Source organism: Rhinichthys klamathensis, unplaced genomic scaffold (assembly GCF_029890125.1).
Source record: "Rhinichthys klamathensis goyatoka isolate OS25496 unplaced genomic scaffold, OSU_Roscu_1.1 h1tg000160l_1, whole genome shotgun sequence".
In the NCBI taxonomy this organism is placed as follows: Eukaryota; Metazoa; Chordata; class Actinopteri; order Cypriniformes; family Leuciscidae; genus Rhinichthys; species Rhinichthys klamathensis.
Window position 1 is genome coordinate 674,864 of NW_026606694.1, and position 7,588 is coordinate 682,451.

General features: G+C 37.0%; 1 long non-coding RNA gene across 1 annotated transcript; it reads right to left on the reverse strand.

The window, feature by feature from the left end:
• Positions 1-5,794: 5,794 nt before the first annotated feature.
• Positions 5,795-7,137, reverse strand: LOC130091132 (uncharacterized). The gene is made up of 3 exons (XR_008807776.1): positions 7,069-7,137; positions 5,910-5,947; positions 5,795-5,832 (listed from the first exon to the last, which is right to left on the reverse strand). It is a non-coding gene; the product is annotated as an uncharacterized LOC130091132 (long non-coding RNA).
• Between the last annotated feature and the right edge of the window lie 451 nt (positions 7,138-7,588).

The following is a 7,588-nucleotide window of genomic DNA, read 5'->3' on the forward strand; positions in this document are numbered from 1 at the left end:
ACGAAAACAAAGCTTGAACATTTTATTTAATTGAAAAGCCTTTTTGAAATAAAATGTGTTTTTTTCCCTCTGAAATAGCAAAAGCATCGCACACTTAGCTGTACCTGCTCTAAATAAATAATAGTATTTAAATAAAAATACAAAATCGAAATAAATAAATTATATAAAACAAAATCAAATCAAAGAAAATAAATCTTATTAAAGTTATGCAGGCACACATTTAACAATAATTTTCAAGTGACAAATAAAATCAATCAAAATTCCTTACACATGGAGTTAATCCTGACGATTCCTGAGGCGCCTTTCCTCATGACACTCGCTTTTTTTTTCGAAGATATATTTTCTTTGGTTTGATTTTGTTTTTGTAATAATTTATTTTATTTAGTTCGATTTTGTATTTTTATTGAATTACTATTTTTTATTTAGAGCAGGTACAGCTAGTGTGTGATGCTTTTGCTATTTCAGAGGAAAACAATAATTTTATTTAATTAATAATTTTTGTTTCAGTCCACCATATAATTATGTTGTGTTTGATCTATGGAAAAAAGTTAGTTGTGAAATGGTTGAATATTAACAAAAGTTAATAGTTTTTTACAAGTTAGAATAATACGATATATATATATATATAAACAAGCCGGTGGCACCGCCACCCCGGTGCCTTTAGGGTTACTGTGCATGACGGGCAATATCGTAACTCCGCTTTGACCTTTGAGAAGATGTGTGCTATAGAGCTTGCATTGGTGTGGGCTCTGCAAAAGTGTGTGTGTGTGTGTGAGGCGTGATTGAACAATGTAGACATATATATATATATATAAAGGCACCGGGGTGGCGGTGCCACCGGCTTGTTTATATATATATATATATATATATATATATATGAATATAGCTGCGAGCAGCGATGAAGGGCCAAAGCCGGCGGCACCGCCACTCCGGTGCCTTTAGGTAACTAAAGGCACCGGGGTTGCGGTGCCACCGGCTTGGGCCCGTAATCGCTGCTCGCAGCTATATTTATTATTATTATTTTACTACCTTTTGGGCACTTTTGGGGGCCTTAACGTGCTCGAAAACTCTTGAAACTTTGCACACATCTCAGAACCCGCGGCCATCAGGGCCGGGCTGAAGCTGGTACCCGGGCGTGGCAGGGGGGCTCGACAGCGCCCCCTGGAACGGGGTTTGAACACTTGGTCCATAAATCAAACACGCTTGCATGTAATAATATGAAACTCAGTACACATATAGATCTCATCGGTTCATATATACTTCATGCTCTTACTTTTTACCCCAGCCCAACAGGAAGTCGGCTATTAAGGGTTGTTTGGAAAACACATGCAATGGAATGTGAAATACTCCTCCTAGAGAATTCAAACACACGGCACGAAACTCGGTCAGCATGAAGTCAAGACACTGAGGATGAAAAATTGCCAGGGGATTTTTGATATCTCGAACGGTTCGGCCGTGGCGAGTAAACGAAATTATGGCGAGAAACGTGAAACAGAAAGTGTGTTATAACTACTGCATACATTAACTAATCTTGATGAAACTTCAGCAGTGTGTTCGTTGTAAGAGCCCGATCACATGGATGTGACTATTGTGAGTCAAAGTTATAGCGCCACCAACTGGCAGCAGGAAGTGTGTCACTTTCAAAATGCTTTTAAATCACCCTCTTATTTTTACCCGATTTGCTTCAAACTTCATGTGCATAATGTAGACACACGCCAGATGTAGACCTGTGAAAGGATTATTGATATCTTAGATACTGTTGCCATGGCAATGCATCAAACATTAATATTCCTTTTTTTAAGCTTTTTCATGCTTTTTTATGCTTTCGGGCACTTTTGGGGTTCTTAACGTGCTCGAAAACTCTTGAAACTTTGCACACGGGACAAAACCCGCGGCCATCAGGGCCAGGCTGAAGCTGGTACCCGGGCGTGGCAGGGGGGCTCGACAGCGCCCCCTTGAACGGGTCAGACAATTTGGTCCATATATCCAACACGCTTTACCCTATTTGCTTCAAACTTGATGTGTATAATGTAGACACAAGCCAGATGTAGACCTGTGAAAGGATTGTTGATATCTTAGATGCTGTTGCCGTGACAACGCATCAAACTTTAATATTCTTTTTGGATACTTTTGAGATTCTTAGCGCACTTTTGGGGCCCTTAACATGCTCAAAAACTCTTGAAACTTTGCACACGGGTCAGAAACCGCGGCCATCAGGGCCGGGCTGAAGCTGGTACCCGGGCGTGGCAGGGGGGCTCGACAGCGCCCCCTGGAACGGGGTCCGAAAACTTGGTCCATAAATCAAACAGGCTTTACCCGATTTGCTTCAAACTTGATGTGTATAATGTAGACACACGCCAGATGTAGACCTGTGAAAGGATTGTTGATATCTTAGATGCTGTTGCCGTGACAACGCATCAAACTTTAATATTCTTTTTGGATACTTTTGGGACTCTCAGCGCACTTTTGGGGCCCTTAACATGCTCAAAAACTCTTGAAACTTTGCACACGGGTCAGAACCCGCGGCCATCAGGGCCGGGCTGAAGCTGGTACCCGGGCGTGGCAGGGGGGCTCGACAGCGCCCCCTGGAACGGGGTCCGAAAACTTGGTCCATAAATCAAACACGCTTGAATGTAATAATATGAAACTCGGTACACATATAGATCTCATCGATTCATATATCCTTTGTACTTTTACTTTTTACCCCAGCCCAACAGGAAGTCGGCTATTATGGTTTGTTTGGAAGCGTATGCCCCTGGAATTCGATATACTCCTCCTAGAGAATTCAACCAATCGCCACGAAACTCGGTCAGCATGAAGTCAAGACATTGAGGATGAAAAGTTGCCAGGGGATTTTTGATATCTCGAACGGTTTGGCCGTGGCGAGGAAACGAATTTATGGCGAATAAAGGAAACAGGAAGTGTGTTATAACTTCTGCATACATTAACTGATCTTGATGAAACTTCAGCAGTGTGTTCGCTGTAAGAGTCCGATCACATGGATGTGACTATTGTGAGTCAAAGTTATAGCGCCACCAACTGGCAGCAGGAAGTGTGTCACTTCCTAAAGGCTTTGAAATCACCCTCTTATTTTTACCCAATTTGCTTCAAACTTTATGTGTATAATGTAGACACACGGCAGATGTAGACCTGAGAAAGGATTATTGATATCTTAGATACTGTTGCCGTGGCAACGCATCAAACTTTATTATTCTTTGTTGATGCTTTTGAGACTCTTAACATACTTGAAATTGCATGAAACCCGACAGACACATCACATTTATTAGACAGTAGACATGTGCAGAGTTTCAGAAACGGGCGTGGTGAGGGGCTCAGTAGCGCCACCTTTTGTCAAAAGTGGGGGGATTGATTTTATCTACAGTAATAAAAATCGGTATGTGTATTGTTCTCCTCCAGCCAGACAACTTTCTAATTTACACTCAATAGCTCCAACCAACAGGAAGTCAGATATTTTGGTTTGAAAATTGTCATTTTATGTCTCTCTCTCTCTGAGCCTACGTCTATGTGTGTGTGTGTGTGTCTGTGAGTGTGGGGAGGGGGAGGGGGGCTAGATTAACCATTTGACTGCTGTGTGGTTTGGCCTGCATTAAAAAAGAAAAAAAAATGTCTTACGCCTTGTATTTTTTAAATAAGTTGTATTAATAAGTAAAGGCATATAACCAGTTGAATTGTAGTGCATTGAAAATAGTTTTATATAATTAGTTTATTAATTAAATTAACTTGGTCAGAAAATTTGGTCCATAAATCAAACACACTTGCATGTAATATTATGAAACTCTGTACACATATAGATCTCATCGGGCCAAACAACTTTAAGCCAGCCCAACAGGAAGTGGGCTATTTTGGTCTTAATGTGGATGTTTTGCAAAACCAGGCTCTACATTTTTACCCACTCCTCTTAAGTGGTTTATTTTATTCCCACCAAACTTTTTCAACATGATGAAAATACATTAAAGAAGCATAATTGTGAATATCTATTGAATATCTCTAATTGTTTTGCTATGGCGAGGGATTAAAGTCATGTAAAAAAAAATAAACACTAAAAGCCTCATATCTTCTAAAAATTTAATTATACACCATTTATTTCTAGATAAAATTATACAAATATCAGAACTAAACCCATTTTATTCTTGTTTTCAATTTAAGAATAATGTACAAGTTTAAAAACAGCCAGGATGCACTATTCAGTTAAAAAATAAATATATCAAATAATACATAGGGCTATACTGCCCTCTTGTGTTCAAAATCAGGTAGGCCTGTTGTATTTAAATATAGGTAGCTGCTATGTGACTCCATGTATGTATCGCTGCAGCCCGGAGACCTGCAGGTGGGAGGAGCTTACGCCGCAAGTGGGAGGAGCTTATGCCGCAAGTAGGAGGGATTTCACGAATGTGCAAGTAGGAGGAGTTTACGCCGCAAGTGGGAGGAGCTTATGCGGAAATCCCCAAGCTGTCATTGCCGAGGACGGCGGTGAATGAGTATGGCAGGAAGTAGCGACAGTAATGAAAATAAACGATCAAATATTACGTTCCTCATCATGGTCTGATATCTTACAGCTTTGTTATTATTGTGTGTGTCCAATACCACTCACTGTCAATGATGAAGTCACGTCTTTACACCTTTTTTACCATACTTAAAGTGATGGTGTTTTAAATTCATCAGGCTGTAGGCCTTATTTCAAGCATATTTCTGAATATTAGCTACATATTCTACAGTATCAAGTAAATTAACATTAAAATGTGATGCAATTGGACTCAGTGAAGTGAATGTGTAAATACATGAAAAACATTTCGCTAATGTAAAAAAAAAAAAAAAAGGTTACCATCCATTTTTACTGCATTTTTATTTTTTTAAATACAGACTAATGTTCTTCTGAACGTTTTACACATATATTACATTTAAATCTCAGGGTGGATAAACTATTTTTTTCAATGAATAAAATCATGTACAAGTCACTCAGAATTGATTGCAAAAGTGTTTATTTTATTTTATTATTTTTAGTCTTTTTTTTATTTTTTATTTGTAAGTACACTATATCAGCTCATTAGAACTGATCTGCATGCAGTGAAAACGGCAAAATCCAGGGTGGAAGGTTTCTGAATAAATGCCCTTGAGCTCGCCTTGCTTTCCCTTCCCAGCAAAACCTGGTGGATACACAAGAAGCACAATAAGAACTAGGGTTTATAGTTGACATTGAACATTTACAAACATTACGAATAATTTCTCAGCTCTGTAGCTCCATGCCATGCAAGTGAATGGTGTCCAGAACTTTTAAACTCCAAGGGATGACATAAGTAAATTAGATTTTTAGTTTTCCTTTAGACTAACAACTAGTTTATTCATCACCAATTTACACAAAACGTACCAGGTGTGCAGCATTTGTACTCAAACCCACACTCCAAACAAGTGGAGATTGAGTACATCCTCCAGAAGAGCTGTTTGTAGTGAGATGACTTATTTTTCCGGCATGCAAAACCTGAGCTGAAAAAAATGAACATAACATTTAACATTATCAATGATGTTCTTGTTATGCGTTTTATTTTTTAATGTCAATATTTACATTCTAGCCATAAGAAGTGTGCCTGATTCTGAACCTTGAGCAAGCCAATGACAGGGGCATGTAGGCAGCATCTTCTTATTGAAGAACAACTTCAAGTAGTATGTTCTTCAGCAACGCTCCTGATAACTGAAAAGATAGCAACAGTTAGCACAGGCCGTTAATTTTTTATTAAAAAAGCACATTATATAACATTATTCAACTACCTTGAAGATGCAGCATGATGGAGGGTCATCGTCTTTTAACAGCTCATCCTTAAAGAAAAATATAAGTGGATTAAAATCGTTCTATGATACACATTTTAAATCATCATTAAAATGATTATGGATACCTTGCTAAAAACAGAGGGCACAACTGGGGTTTGGTCTGCTAAAATGAAGTAATTTAAAATTAGCTGACCAATATTATAGTTACATAATTTGAAACCCAGCATAGTATATGTACTTTGTTTCATATCAAAGTTCTTACTTTCATATGCAAGTTCAGTTTTTTTCTTCCCATAGGTTTCAGGGAGTGCAGTGCATTTTTCTTCTTCTGAAAGAGGATTAGAATTTAAAAAAAGTGATAAAAATTATCCATTAATTTTTAATTTGACAAAATAATATCAGCAAAATATAAAAAGCTGACAATACCAGCTACAACAGCTCGTTTTCTCTTTCTCCCATGTCTTCCACAATTTGTTTGTCATGCAACAAAAACAAATAAAGTAAGCAATAGAACAAGTACAATATCAAAATTAATTGAATGCAAGGATGCATTACATTGATCACAAATGAAATTACAGTAAAGACTTTTGTAAATAAAAAAATAAAAAAATCTAATTAATGGTCCAATATAATTTTTTTTTTTTTTAAACGTATTCACCAATGAATACAACAACATTTCAAAATCTTGCCAACCCCTAATAGTATTAAGAACAGATATTAAAGGAGTTTGATAGAGCAAGTACAAGTAGTGTTTACACCTGCTGATTTTCATCATCACTGAAACACTTTGCTACTCCTTTTCACTCAAAGGGTCTGCAGAATATATTTTTACTGAAAGTAAAAGTAGTGTTATGAGCGAGTCACTAAATCATTCCGTTCCATGACTTCCCAAAACAGTTTACAGAGTGAACAAGATTTCTTCACTTCTTTAAGGGATTCTTAAAAACACCACGTGTTAAAAGTACAGCTAATTTTTTCACACTTACTCTAAAAAAAACTTTCAAGCAAGATGGCACACCACCATTTTCTTATGTTCTTCATGTTTAGCTGTGTACATAAAGTAATGAATTAGTATAATTTTCAATTATATTAAAATGCATGTAGCTACAAAAAAATAAATACTTACTTCAGTGAAGTCAAACTTCTGTCCCAGAACAACATACAGTGCATACTATAATATGCAAAGAAACACAAAAAAAGTTAAATGGGTAACAGCAATTGATTACGATTGGATACGATCTCCTATTCATAGTGAATATAACAATAATATTTTGGTCAACTTACACCCATGTACTACCACCCAAGATAAATGGGACTGAAGGTGGCCTGTTGCCTGGAAGTTCTCATCAAATTTGATATTGTCCTTAGGACAAAGCAGGCAGTGAAACTGTGTGCACTTGAGGCACTGGTACGCCTCAAGAGTGTCCTGCTCATCTTTCACTGATAAGTGAACCTAAAACACAATAACATGCGTTTCACATTTTTTTTTCACTGATTGATATGAGTAATACATTTTATAAAATAATTATGATATTAAAACAAATGTTTCAATTACATTACATTACATTGTGGATTACAGAGAAAAAAAGCATAACTACAATGATAACAAGTTTTAAAAGAATTGCATGCATTGTACAATTAAGTTAGGAGTTGTATTCTAATATCAAATCCATTTACAAAACGTTTAAGACATTTACAATTTGAAAATCAATGCAGTCCTAAAACGTACAAAAATTACACTGCCACAATACCTTATTATGGTCTTCAGAATCCATAATCTGGAGAGCAAATTGTAGAAATCATG